Raw genomic sequence first — 19,739 nt, 5'->3', positions numbered from 1 at the left:
TAGAGAAGACATCTAAGGTAAGACAGTCTTGGGATTCTTGTTTTTATTTTAGTTGGTAAAAAGACTTTTTAAGACTCAGAGTCCCTTTACTTATCCAGATTTGTGTGGTGGGTAGCTTATTTGGGGTTAGGGTTGGGGGGTTCTGCTGGGGGAGGGGGCCTGGGGTGGGTTTGTTTGTTTTTTGCCAATTTGCCCATATCTTACTTTAGTGAGAGGACTTTTAAAAGTGCAGTGTCCTTTTACTTTTCCTGATTTGGGTGGCTTGGATTTCTTGGGGTTAGGGTGAAGGGTTTTTTTTGGGGGGGAGGGGTTGGTAAAGTTCCTGTATTATTCAAAGTTAAGTTTTTTTACTGTTTTAAAAGGATTCTGTGTTTGATTTGTTGCTGCTGTGTTGTGCTGCTGTTGTTCCTTTTCTCTTCTGGTTCTGGTTCTTGGGGGGGGGGCTGTTTGGCCTAATTTTCATTGTTTAAAAGGCCACTTTTTAACAGTTGAGTTTCTTGGCCTTCTCCTGTTGTCCCTTTTCCTGGTTCTAATTTTTTTTGGGGGGGAGGGAAGCTGGCACCTGGGTGAGAGACCCAGAACCAGCAGGCTTGTTGTGCTTGGCCAGCTCTCCCCATGTTGTTTGGGGCAGGGCTGGAGAACTGACATCTGTAGATTGCGTGTTCTGTGGCATGGAAGCTGGCACCTGGGTGAGAGACCCAGAGGCAGCATGCTTGTTGTTCTTGCCCAGCTCCCCCTGCATTTTGGGGGGCAGGGCTGGAGAGCTGGCATCTGTAGATTGTGTGTTCTGTGGCAGGGACAGAGCTGGCACCTGGGTGAGAGACCCAGAGCTAGCATGCTTGTTGTGCTTGACCAGCTCTCCCCATGTTCTTTGGGGCAGGGCTGGAGAGCTGGCATCTGGGTTTGCTGTAGCCAGGTCTGCAGAGCAGACCTTGAGCAGATTGTGTTTTGTGTGGCAGGGTTCATAGAGTAGATAGATGTGTATAGTGCATTTGGGTCCTATAGAGATTCTCTGGTGTGAAGTTAGGTTTGTCTTTGGGTGCCCCAGGAATTGGACCCTCTGGCCCAATCTTTTTGGGATTTGGGGGGTTTGTAGGGGAGAGTCCCCTGCAGGTCCCCTGCAAATTTGGGGGCTCTCCCTCAAACCCCCTCCCCTCCAGGTGGCTTCAAATATACCCTATTTGCCATTGATTTCAATGGCCCATAGGGTATAATGGGGCCGTATATTTGGAAATAGCTGCACATCTACCGTATATGTGGCTATTCCGACTATGGAATTCAGAAATATACGGGATTCCGTATTTTTCCCCCCGTATATTTCCGAATCCGTGTACTACCATTTTTTCTTTTTTTTTTTGCACATCCCTAGTCTGAAGGAGGGGATCAAGAAACATCCTGAGTCAGGGAAGTGGGAAGCTTAGCCCATCCCTAACAAGTCTGAGGGAAATAGCTCTAAAATAATCTCTAGCCTGTGAATAAGGAAAGAAATTGGAATAGGTTTGAATGCTCCTGCCTTCACCAACTTAAGTGTCTGTAAGATAAAGAAACTTGTACTTGTGTATGTAAGAAAAAATGCCAAGAATTCTCTCTCCTCAAGTTTTATAGACCTGTTTAAATTCTTTGAAAAATTATCCAGGATTTATTTGTGTACAGTTATCTCATTCCTGTGTCTGTTCTCCTCATAAATCCTACACCTAATTCCAACCTGACCATTTCCCATCAAAGTTAAATAAAACAGTTTGTTATTTTTGAACTACCATCAGCCTCTTGTGTGTCATTTTCAAAACACAACACTAGAAGGATTTTAGTTTCTCCCCTCAGTTCCCTAGGCTGGGCCAGCATATATTTAATTAAATTCAAATGACTGGTGGGACATACAGAGAAAAACAAAGAAAGAAAATTAAAGGGAAATCCTGTGTTGGAGGGCAAAATCCCAAATATGAAATCCCATGAAAACTGAAGAATGCACAAGAAACCAGCCATGGGATATGCCTACACTATAAACCTCAGTTTAAGTGTCATAGTTAGAACTCGAGCTCCGTAGGAAGGAAAGGGCTCTATCAGAACTGTGAATACAGTCACAAAAACTTCTGTCTCTAGGATTGCTTCCCAGAAGACACAACTGAACTGTAAATTAGATTAGAATTTGTGGGTATAGTAGAACTTTTGTCCTGGGTGCCTGCCTTGGCCCCTCCCCTTGATGCTGGAGTCACAAAAACTTCTGTCTCTAGGATTGCTTCCCAGAAGGCGCAATTGTTCAACTTGTTCAAAAATGACTTGAGTTTGTAAGATACAGCTACAGTGAAATATATCTCAACACTACAATTCTACAAGTATATATACAGTTAAGTAAAAATAATTAGGCCAGGTTTTTTTTAAAAAAAAGCTGAAAAACTTTGAGGTTGGAATAAAGTGTTCTAATTTGATTTGATTAAACACAACTAACACTGCCTAGGACACAGTTAAGCATAATCCAGACACACCAAAAGTGAATATTTTGAACATGTGTAGACATTAACTTTTCAAAGAGCTGGAGCAGATGACAGTGTGCACATTGATTTTTCCTGAGCTGTTATGGTTATAGGTCAAATGAATTTATGTTTTGTAATATTTCCATTAATATCTGCGGTAAGCCAAGAATCAACTGAAAAATACTGTTGTAACAGACATAGGTACATTTTGATATAACTGCAGAGTCAGTGGCATCATATCTCAAAGTGTGGCATCTGCCAAGACCCAGGGCTTAAAGCGCGGCCTATAGTGACTGCCCTTCTGTCATCTACTTGTGCTGCCCACTCACGCATTAACATACCCTACTGCCTTTCTACCAGTGGGAAAAGCGCACACAGGCAGCAGCCCCACTCATCACTTTTGCTGAGCATGCCATTCTCCTTGGTGGCATTAGCTAGGACACGTAGCAGAAAAGATGATGGAAGGGATAAACAGGTTTCCTACCTGTAACTGATGATCTTCGAGTGGTCATCTGTGCAGTCACACCAATGGGAGAGGCGCCGGCGCCGACCCTGATCGGTAAACTTCAAAAGCTGCGGATTTCCGCCTCTCCGCCCCAGCGCGCATGCGCAACTCCCCCCCTCTGCGCATGCTCGCCGGGACGGGAGCGGACATCCCGCCAGTTCCTTCTGACCGCTGCGTTAGCCCATGCGGGATGGACCGGCAGCGGAGGGGAAGGAGGGCGGGTAGTGTGACTGCACAGATGACCACTCGAAGATCATCAGTTACAGGTAGGAAACCTGTTTATCTTCTTCGTGGTCTCTGTGCATCACACCAATGGGAGACTAGCAAGCAAGGACATACCTGGAGGAGGGCGCAACGGTCCATCAGCAAGAGACAGACTGTAGCACAGCACGGCCCACCGCCGAGTCCTGACGCCGCCTCATATCCAATGCATAGTGCGACACGAAGGTATGGGCCGACGCCCATGTGGCAGCCTTGCAAATGTCCTGCAGCGGCACTCCCTTCAGGAACGCTGCCGACGTGGCTACCGCTCGTGTCGAATGGGCCCGCACCGGCCCCGGAAGCGGCGTCTTCTGGAGAAGATAGCACAGCCTAATGGTGCCAGTGATCCATTTAGACAATCTCTGAGACGAGATCCTCTGACCCCGGGAAGGAGCCACGTACGAAACGAAGAGCCGGGAGTCCCGCCTGAACGCCTTCGTACGCTGTAAGTAGAAGGACAGCGCTCGTTTTAGATCGAGGGCATGGAACCGCCGTTCAGCCTCCGTGGAGGGGTTTGGAAAGAACACCGGGAGGTTGATGACGGCATTCAAATGAAACGCGGAGACCACCTTGGGCAGGAACGTAACGTCAGGGCGGAGCATCACCCCTTCAGGGGAGAAGCAAAGGTAGGGCTTGTCGCACCTCAGTGCCATCAGTTCACCCACTCGTCTCGCCGACGTGATTGCAACCAGGAACGCTGTCTTCCACGCTAACAACTGTTGCGAACAAGTAGCTAGAGGTTCAAACGGCTTCCCCATAAGGGCCCTAAGAACCAGGAGCAGGTCCCAAGATGGGGCGGGTACCCGCACAACAGGATACAGTCGAGCGACCCCTTTAAGGAACCGCTTCGTCTCCGGGTGGGTAAAGACTGAATACCCGTCAATCGGCCTGTGCTCGCTCGAGATGGCCGCCAGGTACACCCTCACCGAGGAGGTCGTCAGATCCCGGTCCAACAATGACAGTAGAAAGTCAAAAATTGCAGGAAGACCGGCCGTCCGCGGCTCTAGTCCCCTACCCGTAGAGAACTGGACGAACTTCGACCACTTGTAGGCGTACGATCGCCGAGTTGAGGGCTTCCTGCTGTTCAGAAGCACGAACCTGGCTCTTTCTGATAGCTGCGAGCGCCCAGACGCCACGCCGTCAACTTCAGATGGGGCACATCGTGGTGCAACACTTGCCCCTGGTGCGACAGCAGCAGATCCGGGACCTGTGGGAAGTGGTAAAATTCCCCGTGGGCAAGCCGCAAGACTACTGGGAACCACTGCTGCCTCGGCCACCATGGTGTTATCAGGACGCCTACTGGTCGTTCCCGCAAGATCTTCTGGACGACTCTGGTAATTAGCGGCAACGGGGGAAAGAGGTACACCACGTGGCGCGTCCACGGGATCAAGAGCCCGTCCCCGAGGGACAAGGGATCTACCCCTCCCCTGGTGCAGAAGAACTGGCATTTGCTGTTCTCTCGAGTAGCAAAGACGTCCAGAGTGGGCGTGCCCCAGAGGCGGAAAACTGGTGTCAGGAATTTCCAGTTTAGCTCCCATTCGTGGAGCGACGCACCTCCCCTGCTGAGGAAGTCCGCCCTGGTGTTCAGAACACCCGGGAGGTGGGTCGCGAGTAGTGATATCCCTTGGGCTATGCACGCTTCCCAAATAGCCACAGCCAGCCGGCAGAGGCTGCGAGACACAGTGCCGCCTTGGCGGTTTATGTAGGCCATGGCCGTCGTATTGTCCGTGAGGATTGCCACTGCTCGGCCCGTGATGAGTGTCTGGAACGACCGGACAGCGTGGAAGACAGCCAACAGCTCCAGGTAGTTGATATGCCGGAGGGTCTGATGAGCCGGCCACCTGTCCCCGACACAAAGACCCATCGCATGTGCGCCCCAACCCCAAAGAGACGCATCCGTCGTGATCGTCACCGAGGGTTGTGGCCTGTGAAAGGGTGCCCCTCCTATCAGGTTGCAGTCCTGTCCCCACCATGCTATGCCCGCCAACACCTCCGGAGGAACCGTTAGAGGACGACTCGGGGGGTCGAAGTTGGCGCGGAACTCCCGTAGGAACCACAACTGAAGCGGTCGCATGCGAAGCCTCGCATTCGGAATGACCGAAGTGGTGGCCGCCATGAGGCCCAGTAGACGCTGAACTTGACGTGCGGGGACTGTTGGAGCGCGTTCCAGGGCGCGAACTGCCTGGACAATGGCCCTTGCCCGATCTGTTGGTAGAAACGCCCTGCATGCTATCGTGTCCAATACTGCGCCGATGAACTGCACTCTCTGCGACGGCTGGAGGTGCGACTTCTTCCAGTTGACCTGGAGCCCCAGGTCCGACAACAAGGCGAGGGTGGTGTCGATGTGCTGAAGCAGAGTCTCCCTCGACCCCGCTACTATCAGCCAATCGTCTATGTACGGGAACAGGGAGATCCCTTGAAGCCTCAGATGGGCGGCAATGACGACCATCGTCTTGGTAAACACTCTCGGGGCCGTCGAGAGGCCAAAGGGCAGTGACCTGTACTGGAAGTGATCGTTGCCGACCGTAAAACGCAGGAACTTGCGGTGCCGAGGGTGGATGGAGACATGAAAGTAAGCGTCTTTCAGGTCTAAAGTTGCCAACCACTCCCCGTGGTCCAGCAGCGGGAGAATGCACGACAGGGAAGTCATTCGAAACTTGTTGCAGGTTATGAACTCGTTGAGGGCCCGAAGGTCCATGATGGGACGTAGGCCGCCGTCCTTCTTGGGGACCGCAAAGTAGCGGGAGTAGAACCCACGGCCGTGTTGAGCCTTCGGGACCTCCTCGATAGCCTGCTTGAGGAGGAGGGAGCGAACCTCTTCCTGGAGAGAGAGGGAAGGAGCAGTATAAGCAAACCTGGGAGTAGGAGGTAGTCGGAAGAATTCTATCTCGTACCCCCACTGGATCACGGATAAAACCCACTGGTCCGAGGTGATACGGGACCAGGCAGGCAGGAAGCGGGACAGGCGGATAGAGTCCGTGTCCCCGTGGGGACGGGTAGGCGGGGGGGAGTCAAAGGCCCTGTTTCTGATGTTTCGCACCCTTCTGCCTAGAAGCCTGGGCAGAGGACGGAGAGTATTTCTGTTTGGGCTGGTATTGAGGCCTTGAGAGGGTAGGCGTTGACTTCGGGCGCCACTGTTGCTCAGGGGACTTAGAATAGGATTTCTTCTGCCATTGCCGCGGCCACTGCCGCTTGGTCTGTGGGCGAGAGGTGGAGACCCCCAGATTCCGGGATGCTTTTATACTTTTGTCCATCTCTTGAAGGACCGAGTCAGTGGTTGCGCTAAACAAACCTGTACCATCGAATGGAAGGTCTTCAATATACGCCTGAGTATCAGGCTGTAACGCAGTGGAGCGCAGCCAGGAGTGTCTACGGAGAGATATGGCCGTAGTAATAGTCTTACCACAAGCATCTCCTGAATGCTTTGCGGAATTTAGTTGCTGTTTGGCGAGGGCCATTCCCTCCTTCTGCAGCTTCTTAAGCGCCATCCTACTTTGTTCTGGCATGGTGTGGAGGACTGAAGAGACCTGGTCCCACAAGGTATATTGATACCTGCTCATACAGGCAGCGTAGTTCGCGATCTTCATTCCCAGAGACCCAGAGGAATAAAGCCGTCGTCCCACGGCGTCCAGCTTGCGACCCTCCTTGTCGGGAGGGGTCGAGTGCGTTTTCTTTGCTCTGGACCAGGACGAGACCACAATCGAGTTAGGCTTGGGGTGCGTATACAGGAACTCCGCTGTATCCTCCTGCAGACGGTACATATGGTCCAGCCGGCGAGATGACACCGGCGTGGACGCGGGTTTGTCCCAGGATGCCTTCGCTGTATGAAGCATCACGTTGGTGATGGGCAGGGCGACCGCTGTCGAGGTGTCCCTTTGAACAATGTCAAACACATTGTCAGTGACCACGGGCTGTTGCTGGACTGTCGGCAACGACAAGGCCAGCGCCATGCGTTTGATTAAGTCTCCATACGATTTTAGGTCTTCAGAAGGGGAGATGGGATGATCCTCCGTGGTCTTATCCGGTGGTGAAGGTTCGCCAGTAGAAGATGCGCCTTGTTCTTCGGGTGATGATTCCCTCATGGACCTAGGAGATGCCTCAGGTGAGTCTGATTGCTCGGGGGTCAATCGAGGCGGTGAAGCCGGGGCCACTGGAGTCGTCTTCCGTTCCTCGGAAGTGGAATGTTGCTCTGGTTCCCGGTGTCGAACCGGCTGTGTGGTCTCAGGCGGTTTCGATATTGTAGCAGGAGCCGTACTTCTGGGTGTTCTGCAGGACATCCGTGACCTATACGAAGTCTCTGATGCCTGGTCCCAATCCAACTGACGCGGTGGCAACCAGGGAAAGGGATGTTGCATGGGGCAGGCACCATAAAGGTACTGCCATTGTCGCTGATCCCAGGGAATGTGAGACACTGGTCGATGTGGAGAAGGATCTCTCTTCCGGTATCGAGGAGATCTGCTGCTCGATGAACGATCCCGGTGAGAGTCTCTGCGTCGATCTCGAACGGGACTCCGAGAACGAGGGGACCGCTGTCTCGGCGTGAGCCTCCCGGCTGGGCTTTCATCGACACCGACCCGTTGCGCCGAATCGATCTCGGAGTCGGAGTCGGAGATGACGAGTTGCGTCGACCTTGAAGCGAGCGGCGACGTACTCTGTCGACGAACTGGTGAGGCAAAGAGCTTGAGAGGCGGGACAACCGGCGTCGAAGGCTCCGATGTCGAGACAGGCGCCGATCCCGAGGCGGACTTATGCTCCGACTTATCGGCCTTCCGCTTCTTCACCTTCTCCGCATGTTTGTCCTCTTTACGCCGTTTTTCCGGCAGCGAGGATTCGGATGCGGCTGCCGAGCCCGAACGTTTGCGGGGGCGATCGGCATCAGAGGGCCCTTTTTCGGCGTCGACCGGTTTCGGTGTCGACAGTTCAGCCGAAGGTTGCCCTTGGTCGGGAGCGGATGCACGTGGTGATAATGCCCTCTCCATAAGCGCTGCCGCCAGTCGCGCAGCCCTGTTCTTCCTTGTCTGCTTAGAGAACTTGGCGCAGTGGGCGCACGAGTCCGGTTTGTGCCGTTCCCCCAGGCACAACAGACACAGGGAGTGGCCGTCCGGTGGTGCGATTTTGCTCCCGCACTTCGAACAGCGACGGAAGAAGCCCCACCGCTTTTCCATGCGAGGTCCAGGAAAAGAAGGGCGGGAAAGGCCCGATTGAACGGGGGAGGGCGCCCCGAAGGGCGGGAAAAACTCACCCCACGCTCCGACGGGCTAAGAAGACACTATCTAACTAACTAAACTAACAACTAACTACAGCTAACGCTAAGAAAAACCGATTTAGACAAAGTCCAACGAAGTTCACCGACCGTAGCGAAAAGATCAACCGATCAGCGCAGCGGTCAGAAGAGAACTGGCGGGATGTCCGCTCCCGTCCCGGCGAGCATGCGCAGAGGGGGGGAGTTGCGCATGCGCGCTGGGGCGGAGAGGCGGAAATCCGCAGCTTTTGAAGTTTACCGATCAGGGTCGGCGCCGGCGCCTCTCCCATTGGTGTGATGCACAGAGACCACGAAGAAGATCATGAGTAAATATGTGGCCAGACGAAGCACGAGTTGTTAATGGGGAAGGAGCACAAGTGGTGAAGGAAGGAGGGATGTGACGATGGGTAGCAGCAACCAAGGGCAGATAGCCCTGGGCCTTCTGGCTAGCCTCCCCCCAGAACTCACCACACATAGCTGCCATTTACATATATTTGATAATGGCCATGGCAGGCAAATTTATGGCCAAGGGAAAAAGTAAATAAAAGGGCATAAAAGCCAGGACATTTGCTACTACTACTACTAATAATAATAATAATAATAAATTTTATTTATATCCCGCACTCCCCGCCGAGGCAAGCTCAGGGCGGCTAACAAGACATGGTGTGTACCATGATTATTATACAATTCATATGATAAAATACAGTTAATAAATACAGTTAAAACAGTTACATAAAATTTTAAGAACCACAATAAATTAGAGGTGCTGCATTCAGTGAGATATATATCCAGATGGCTAGATGTCACTTTCAGGGTTCCTTATAGGCTTGTTGAAAGAGGGTAGTTTTGCAAGCCCTGCGGAATTGGTTAAAGTCCCGCAGGGCTCGCACTTCCTCCGGTAGCTGATTCCACCAGTGGGGAGCCATTATTGAGAAGGCCTGCTCCCTCGTTACTTTCAGTTTGGCCTCCTTTGGTCCAGGGATTTTTAGGAGACTTTGGGAGCTGGATCTCAGTGCTTTCTGGGGAGAGGCATATGGAGAGAGGCGGTCCCTAAGGTATGCAGGTCCTCGGCCATATAGGGCTTTAAAGGTAATAACCAGCACCTTGTAGCGAACTCGGAATATAATTGTAAGCCAGTGCAGCTCCCTCAGCCCTGGCCGCACATGTTCCCACCGAGGTAGTCCCACTAGCAGCCTGGCCGCTGCATTCTGCACTAGCTGCAATTTCCGAGTTCGGCACAAGGGCAGCCCCATGTAGAGGGCATTACAGTAGTCTAATCTCAAGGTGACCGTTGCATGGATCACTGTTGCTAGGTCACTACGTTCTAGGAAGGGGGCCATCTGCCTCGCCCTTCTAAGACAGAAGAAGGCGGATTTAGCAGTGGCTGCTATCTGTGCCTCCATTGTCAGGGAGGGCTCCAGTAGCACTCCCAGGCTCTTGACCCTGCACACTGGTATCAGTGACGGATCGTCAAAGACCGGTAGGGAGATCTCCCCCCCCCCAGCTCGCCGCGACCCACGCAAAGGACCTCTGTCTTCACTGGATTCAGCTTCAGTCCACTCAGCTTAATCCAGTCCGCCACGGCTTGCAGTGCCCAGGCCAAATTTATAGGGGTGTCATGGTCCAGCCACCCATCAATAGATAGAGCTGAGGGTCATCAGCGTATTGATGGCAACCCAGCCCATGTCTCCGGGCGATCTGGGCAAGGGGGTGCATAAAGATATTAAACAACATCGGGGAGAGAACTGCCCCATGAGGCACCCCACAGTTAAGTAGGTGTCTCTGGGACATCTCTCCTCCAACCGCCACCCTTTGTCCCCGGCCTTCAAGGAAGGAGGAAAGCCACCGTAAGGCTAGCCCCCAAATTCCTGCGTCGGCGAGGCAGTGGGTCAGCAGCTGATGATTGACCATATCGGACGCAGCCGATAGGTCTAGCAACAGCAATACCGCCGAGCCGCCTCGATCCAGATGTCGCTAGAGGTCATCCATGAGGGCGACCAACACCGTCTCCATCCCGTGGCCCGGGCGGAAGCCAGACTGGTATAGATCCAGTCTGGAAGCGTCATCCAAGAAGCCCTGTAACTGCAACACCACAGCCCTCTCAATAATTTTGCCCAAAAAGGGCAAGTTTGAGACCGGCCGATAATGAGCCAATTCGGCCGGATCTGATGTAACCTTTTTCAGGAGGGCGCGGACCACTGCCTCCTTCAGGGGCGTTGGAAAAAAGCCCTCTGAAAGAGATCTATTTATGATATCCCTTATAGGACATCTTAGCTCCTCCCGGCAGGCCTTAATTAACCAGGAGGGGCATGGGTCCAGATCACACGTAGTTGGGCGTGCAGTGACAAGGATTCTGTCAACTTCCTCCAAGCTGAGTGGGTCAAAGCAGTCCAGGATCAAATTAGAAGACACGCACGGAGCCTCGAGTTCACTCACTGTATCCAATATGGCAGGGCAGTCATGGCGGAGTGACTGGACCTTGTCTGCAAAAAATTTCGCAAAAGCCTCACAGCCTATTTCCAATTCCTTAACATTTGGCTTGCCTTGTGGCAACGTAGTAAAATTCCGAATTATCCTAAATAATTGTGCCGGGCGTGAATTTGCAGACGCAATCTTGGCCGCAAAGTATGTTTTCTTTGCAGCCTTGATTGCCATACAACAAAGAAGGCCACCCCAGAAGATGTGGATCACACTAATCAAGATTTTTAGAAAAGTTGTGATATCTGAACCCTTCAAGAAATTTGTCTAACTTCATGGAGAATATCTAAAACATGGCCTTTGCCTCCCCCCACCCCAGTAAGAATAAAGAGTCAAACACAATAATGGATTTAAACAATGACCTCTTTATTAAATATTTATAAACAGTGTGCCAAGGGGGATCCCACCAATGCAGAAAGGGGAACAGGGCAAGTGTCATCTGTCTTGTGGTAATTATGGTCTGTCTGGCAATGGGTGGTCCCCAGCCTTATAAGGCCAGTTCCACTCCCCCAGCAGCATCCTGACTCTCTGCGTCGCAATGCCCTGCATCCTCCTCCTTTCTCCTTCCAAGGAGGAAAATCGGCTCCCGCCCTGCAGCAGCATGCCACAGGGTGGCTAGGAGCCGCCTTTTCATTCTTCTACCTGTGAATCTTCTATTTATGTGTTATGAGTAAATGAATCCAAAATATTAACAGAATTCAGATAATGGTTTGATCTGCAGGCTCGCATTAATCTTTCTTGCAATGACACACTGACATCAGGAGTGCTAAGGAAGCATTACCTGGACACAGGGCTACAGCTTTTTTCATTACTACTTTGTTTCCTTTGAGGACAGGTCAACTGTCAGCCAGTGTAGATTTCAATGCATGTGCTGAGCAGAGAGAAGTGACATATCTATCTTTTGCAGACCCAGCTTCATTCAATGCCTGAGGAAATTGTCTGGATAGGAATAAAAATCACAATGAAATAATACCATATATTAAGACCAACCACTGTATACACTGCTCTATAAAAGCTCTCAAGTTTCACAGACTGCTAAAGGCTGAATGGTCAAGGGAAAAAATATTTCGTTACATGGGCATGAGATTTATTCTTGTATGCAGATTATTTCAAGTTTAAAACGCAAGCAGGCAAGAACTTGAATCTGAGTTAAAGTAAGACTATGCTACACAAAAGACATCGAGGGATAAAGAAGGAGGAAAGCAGATTTATTTGTAAATATATACCACTTGGTCATCAAACATGTCTCATCTTTTCACAGCACCATCTCAATAGTATCACCTGAAGCCAAATCCCAATCCCACTCCAATGGGAGCCAGAGAAGTTAATTTTCCTTGCCTTCTTGCCTCTTCAGCCACGTTGTCATGTGAGGCCTATAAAGCTTCCCAAGCCCTCATGATTGGCTGCCATTTTTGTTTGCCTGTTGCCAAAGTCTCTCAAGAGGAAAGAATGTCATGAGAGTCTGAAAAGCCCTACAGAGTCAGTACTGCTTTTCTTGATGTTTTTAAAGATACCTAGAAGATAAGCTGCTCCAGTTTCCAAGAAGGTGCAGAGAGATGAGGTGGTGAAGGCAGCTGCAGAGGAAATGAGCAGGTGGGGCAAGAGGCTGCTAAGAATGGACAGAACTTAATAAATAAAAGACCAACTGAAGAATTTCAGCAGAAATGGAAAGCATATTACTCGTATTATGGTCAACATTAATAACTGATTACTAGTCTGCATTATTTGATGCAAAAAAGGCTCCTCCTGGAATAATCATAGAGAAAGGGAGAAATTATGCTCACTATTAATGTATAATTTTAAGAGAGAGTGTGTGTGTGTGTATAAAAAACAATACCAAGTAAGCCGTATATAGAGTATATTTTAAGAAAAAAGAATAATACCTGTACTTTGAAATCCTAATTTTAATCTGTACATAACTTGACATGCTTGGGTATGTTGTTTTTTTCTTTTAAAAAAACTCAGAGAAATTATTGTTGAGAAATTAAGTTGAAAAGATAGCACACTTTTGTTATATGTATCAAATATTGCACCTGCGTCCTCAGCAAAGGCAAAATGTAATAACTTTTGATTATTAATGACTTTCTGATTTCAATACCCCCCTTTTTATGTATCCTATTACCTATATAACAACATTTCTAAAAAAAAGTTGTTAAAAAAAGAAGCCATCTTTTTACAGACAGTGGTAAATGGAACTTTGGATTCATATGTTCATATCCAAGGACTAATTTTACTTCTTATAATGGTTTTATTAGATGTACTATAAACATGCTAATGCTGATCATAATCAATTCATAGTGACTATCAATTAATGATAATTTTTACCTTAATATACTAATCAGCAGTTCAGGCAGTTAAATTCCATTACAAAGGACTATTGTCCATCAAGAGATACTGGGAACTTTTTAAAAGACCTTAAGTGTAACCATGCACAACACCCCATTTCAGAATCAGGACCAAGCAACAGAAAGGGGTTTAAGCCCTTCCCATTCACTGTTTTGCCTACTGAAACCCTTCTCCCCATGCTGCTCTTAATCTTAAAATAGACAATAGATTGGATCTATGAATTGCACTTAGCTAAGAAACAGCAGTTGGCCCAAGGTCACCTAACAAGGTCAGTGGCAAGGGAAGGATCTGAACTTAGCCTGGCACTCTAACCATTACACCACATTGGTTTTTAATGGTAACACCATGCCTAAATGATGCAATATGAGCCAGTGTCAGATAATATAAAGGAGCTGCCTGTGGCATTTGATCTCTGATGGCTATTCCACACATGAAAGCAAGATTTTGATAGTGCAGACATCATCTGAAAAAAAGTATATGCGAAATTTCCCTTAGACCAGATTATTCAAGAAAAAAATTACAAAGATAGGAAGCAGATGCTCACTGTTTGTTTGATGCTCCATCAGGATAGTTTATACTACCATGTTTATCCCTTGATGAAATTCATAGTACTTACATCATGTGGGCAGTTACTTCAAAATAAAAACATGAACCTTATTCCCCATTCATTCTCATTAAAGCAACATTAATCTTTAATTTTAAATTAAGCATTCTTATTATGCAAGAGCAACAGTTCAAGATGCTATCACCCTTGCCTACATCATAAATTAGTTGTAGGCAGGAACTTAACTTGATTATAGCAACACATGAGGGTATCATCACAAAGAACAGCAAAACTTGTATTTGCAAGGAGCATCACTCTGAAGGAGAGCAAATTATTTCTTTAAATGTTAACTAGAAGGTGGACATTCCGTATTAACTCTGCGGTCAACTCCATGCAGAGGATTATGAAGAAAGGCACTGAAAATAAACCAGCCAATATTGTAATGCCCTTCTACAAAGCGATGGCGCAGCCCCATTTGGAATATTCTGGTCTCTATATCTCAAAAATGGTACTGCAGAGCTGGGGAAAGAGTTAAAGAGGGCAACCAAAATGATTTAAAGGCTGAAGCAATTTCCCATGTGGAATAAAAGATAAAACAAATCTGAGACTTCAATTTTCAAAACAAGCAACTGGGAGGACTTCTGACAGTGGTTTACAAAAATATGCATGTGATATGCATGTGGGTAGAAAACATTTTCTGGTGATGAAAAGCCAATTTATGGTGACCCAATAAGGTTTTCTAGACAAGAGATGGTTTGCTTGCTTCGGCATATAGCAACCTTTGACTTCCTTGGTCTTCCATCCAAGTACTCACCTGCTGGGGGATGGGGTGGGGCTCCCTCTGGGTATCCCACCCCCACAGGGAAAGTGTATGCGCAATACATAGCCTCTCCTCTCCCGGTGTAGTGAACGCCGCATGGTCACTGTCTGGCTATGCCTGGCAGATGGTCACTGCAATGGCCTCTCCTGCATTACTGCATCCGTAGCAACACCTTCTCGCTGGTCCCCCCCGTTTTTCACAGAGTTTGCTACGTCATGGTGTGACCGAATTGTCCGGCGGTATAACCGGATGGGCAGGCTGGGCCCACCAACCTCGCCAGCCTAAGAGAAGGAAAACTCTAACATCAAACCCGGGCAGATAGAGCTCGTTACTGTAACACCTACCACCTGGAGGACTCACTGCCGGCGTCCCGACTTACTGGGCCATGGCAGATGACCCCCAGGTGAAAGGGTGGAGCCAGGACCGCGCACACTGCGCTTCACCTAAAAAATTCCTCTGCGCAGGCCTGAAGGGCATATCCACATAAACAACCCACAACGCATCAAGTCCTGCAGCGATGGGTAAGGGGCGAAACGGCAGGTGGAAGGTGCCACTGGAAGCCGCAGTCCCGATCCTGCATGTAGGCGGTTCAAGGTATTGGTCGCCTGATGCTAACCCGGAGACGAAAGCATTTTTCGGCAGCACCCTGAACGACCAAGCAGCCTTATCTAGGGACAGCGCTGCTTGCTCCACACGGAGAGGGGCCTAGAAAATGTGGCCTAAACAAAGCTCGTCTCCTCCCCCCCAGTTGGCTAGCCGCGGTCAACGGGCATCCTTACTTGCGGTCGAAAAATAACAACAAAGAAAAGGCATGCACCTGCCTCACAAAGTGTGCAAAGACTAAAGCTTGCGTGTTGGAACATCAGAACCATGCTTGACACAGTAGACAGTGGTCGCCCTGAACGACGCTCTGCTCTAGTTGCCCACGAACTTCTCAGGTTGAATATCGACACAGCAGCTCTCAGTGAGGTCCGTTTCCCTGAGGAAGGTAGTCTTCAAGAACACGGTGCTGGCTATACCCTCTACTGGTCGGGTAAGTCAAAGGCTGAGAGCCGCCTTTCTGGCGTTGGCTTCATGGTCAGGAACTCCATTGCCTCCAAACTCGAAAACCTGCCAACAGGTCACTCAGATCGCATCATGTCCATGCGCCTCCCACTTCAAAACAAGCAGCATGCAACACTCTTCAGTGTGTATGCCCCAACCCTTCAAGCAGATCCTGCAGAAAAGAACAAGTTCTATGCTGATCTACGCAAACTCGTACGGAAGACCCCTACAAGAGGACAAGGTGATCATCCTTGGCGACTTCAATACCAGAGTAGGTAAAGACTCGGAAGCCTGGAAAGGAGTACTTGGCAAACACGGCATTGGCAACTGCAATGACAATGGGCGCCTCCTGCTAGAATTCTGCATGGAGCACCAGTTCACCATCACCAACACTATCTTCCAGCAGAAGAACAGTCTGAAGACAACCTGGATGCACCCACGGTCCAAGCACTGGCACCTTATCGACTACATTCTGGTGCGCCAGAGAGACCTTCGAGATGTCTTACACACCCGAGTAATGCCCAGTGCAGAATGTCATACGGATCATCGTCTTGTACGCTGTAATCTCCGTCTTCACTTTAAACCCACACCCAGGAGAGGAGGTATCCCTCGGAGGAAGTTTCAGGTTGGCAGTCTCCTGTCAGCCGAAGTTAAAGCTGCCTTCCAGGCAAAGCTCCAGTCAAGAATTGAGGACCCCAGTTGCCCCACAGACCCTTCTCCAGAAGCACTCTGGGAACACCTAAAAACTAACATCCTGCAGATCTCTGAAGAAGTCCTCGGGTTCTCCACAAGGAAGAACAAGGACTGGTTTGATGAGAACAATCAAGAGATCCAAGATTTACTGGCGAAAAAGAGATCTGCCTACCAAGCACATCTTGCTCAGCCCTCCTGTCCTGGGAAAAAAGCAACCTTTCGCGCTGCATGTAGCAACCTCCAGCGCAAGCTTCGAGACATTCAGAACGATTGGTGGACCAAGCTTGCAGAGAGAACCCAGCTGTGTGCAGACACTGGTGATTTAAGAGGGTTCTACGAAGCCCCGAAGGCAGTATATGGTCCATCATATCAGGCTCAGAGTCCCTTGCGTAGTGCAGACGGCCAAGTGCTCCTCACAGACAAGGCATCCATACTGAACCGGTGGTCGGAGTATTTTCAGGTTCTCTTCAGTGCCAACCGCGTAGTTCAAGATTCAGCAATCCACCTCACCCCACTTCAACCAGTGAAAACAGAGTTGGATGAGATCCCCACCCTAGAAGAGACTGTTAAAGCCATCAAGCAACTGAAAAGTGGCAAGGCAGCAGGAGTTGATGGAATTCCACCAGAGATCTGGAAGCATGGGGGCACAGTACTACATAGCTCACTTCACAAAGTACTTGTCACCAGCTGGGAACAAGGCAAATTACCACAGGACTTTCGCGATGCAATCATCATCACCCTATACAAGAACAAAGGGGAAAAGTCAGACTGCTCCAACTACCGGGGGATAACCCTGCTCTCCATTGCAGGCAAAATCCTTGCCAGAGTACTCCTGAACAGACTGGTGCCCACCATTGCAGAAGAACTCCTCCCAGAGAGCTAGTGCGGCTTCAGAGCTAACAGGAGCACCACCGACATGGTATTTGTTCTCAGGCAGCTCCAAGAGAAATGCAGGGAACAGAACAAGGCTCTGTATGTGACTTTTGTCGACCTTACCAAAGCTTTCGATACCGTTAGCAGGAAAGGCCTGTGGCAAATCTTGGAACGTTTAGGATGTCCCCCAAGGTTCCTCAGCATGATCATCCAGCTACACGAAGACCAGCGAGGACAAGTCAGACACTGCAACGACCTCTCGGAGCCCTTCCCAATAGGCACAGGTGTAAAGCAAGGCTGCGTTCTCGCGCCAACTCTCTTTACGATCTTCTTTAGCATGATGCTTCAAAGAGCCCTAGTAGATCTAGATGATGACGATGGTGTCTACATCCGCTACCGCACCGATGGCAGCCTGTTCAACCTGAGGCGACTAAAGGCCCACTCCAAGACAATGGAAAAACTCATCTGAGAGCTACTGTTTGCTGATGATGCTGCACTCGTCTCCCACTCGGTATCAGCTCTGCAGCATATGACGTCCTGCTTTGCAGAGGCTGCCAAGCTATTCGGCCTAGAAGTTAGTCTGAAGAAGACAGAAGTTCTCCACCAGCCTGCACCCCAGGAAGATTATCACCCTCCCTGCATCACTGTGGGTGAATCAGTTCTGAAGACAGTCCAGCAGTTCAGCTACCTGGGGTGCATCATCTCCTCAGATGCCAAGATCGACAAGGAGATTGACAACAGGCTGGCAAAGGCAAACCGTGCATTTGGCCGACTGCACAAAAGAGTGTGGAGCAACAAGCATCTGAAAAAAGGCACAAAGATCAATGTTTACAAAGCGGTTGTGATGACAACCCTCATCTACGGCTCCGAATCGTGGGTTTTATACCGTCATCACCTGTGACTCCTCGAGCGCTTTCATCAGTGCTGCCTTCACACCATCCTCAACATCCACTGGAGTGACTTTGTGACCAACACTGAAGTCCTCAAGCGGGCGGAGGTTACCAGCATCGAGGCACTGCTGCTGAAGACGCAGCTGTGCTGGGCAGGGCATATTTCTAGGATGGAAAACCACCGCCTTCCCAAGATTGCTCTGTATGGCGAATTCTCCACTGGCCATCGAAATAGAGGGGCACCAAAGAAGAGGTACAAGGACTCCTTGAAGAAATCCCTTGGCACCTGTCGCATCAACCATCACCAGTGGTCTGACCTAGCCTCAGATCGCAAAGCATGGAGGCACACCATCCACCAGGCTGTCTCTTCTTTTGAGAACGCACGCATAGCTGGTCTTGAGGACAAAAGGAGATTGAGGAAGAATCGCACTGCTACAGCACCAGCCCTAAATCAGACTTTTCCCTGCAGCCACTGTGGCCGGACCTGCCTGTCCCGCATTGGTCTTGTAAGCCACCAGCAAGCCTGCAGCAGACGTGGACTATTGCACCCTTCTTAAATCTTCGTTCGCGAAGCCAAGCCGAGAGAGACTCACCTGCTTAGCTGCCAAAATCTGTCAAGATCAAGCTAGTGTGGACCACTGAGGTCAGGCTTTTTCTATATTTCCCATACTACTAGTATTTAGGAGCACCTAATAAAATTGATGGACAACAACCTACGTTCAAAAATTTTATTTATTTCATTTATTTTATATACTTTGGATTTATATCTTGCCCTCTCCACAGGCATCTAGAAAGTGTTGTGGGTGCCCCATGGGGACCCCCAAAATTCTGCAATAGGTTCCTTTATTTATAACCATTCCCAGCTTTTTCACATACTATTTACAGTGGAGAATTTACCATATCTAAGGATCAAACACTTGATGACAAAGAATGCTATCATGCAAGTAAAAGAGGAAGGAAACGCTGAACCCAACACAGTTTTCTAACTGCAAGCAAGCCAACAGATGAGATAGGCAACTGCTTTTAAAATGACCAGGCACTGAAGTTTGTCTTTACCTTGATATTCCATCTTGATCTCTATCGTCAACTAGAAATCACATTCTTAAGTTTAGAACCAGATGAAAGTTCTTGGTTGCTGTCTTCCTCTGGAGACTCACTAAAACCTGAGCACTGAGCTTTAGCACCTTCCAGAAGCTTATTTTATTTCAGTTGCTTTTTGGTGGCCAAGACTAGGGAATAATTTTAATAACTGCAATGGCTTTTATTTATTTAAAATATTTACATCTTGCCTTCCCACAATGCTTACCAAAAAAAAAAATGACTTCAGTTAGGAATCTAGAACCTACATGATGTTGGCTACAAATCAAAATCAATCAGAAAATAAATGAAAACATTTATTTTCCCTTTCTCCTTCCTCTAAGTTTAACCTTCACTGTCAGCTTAGCTTCTGACATTTAAGAGCAGAATACTATTTTGCTTCACATGAAACAATCTTTGGCAAGGTGAATAAAAACAAAATCAGACACTGGAAGGAGATGTTCTCCAACATGACTGATGAAAAGAGGTGTGCAG

Source organism: Heteronotia binoei, chromosome 21, assembly GCF_032191835.1.
Source record: "Heteronotia binoei isolate CCM8104 ecotype False Entrance Well chromosome 21, APGP_CSIRO_Hbin_v1, whole genome shotgun sequence".
Taxonomy (NCBI): Eukaryota; Metazoa; Chordata; class Lepidosauria; order Squamata; family Gekkonidae; genus Heteronotia; species Heteronotia binoei.
The sequence above is the reverse complement of the archived record's forward strand: the minus strand, read 5'-3'. Positions refer to the sequence as shown.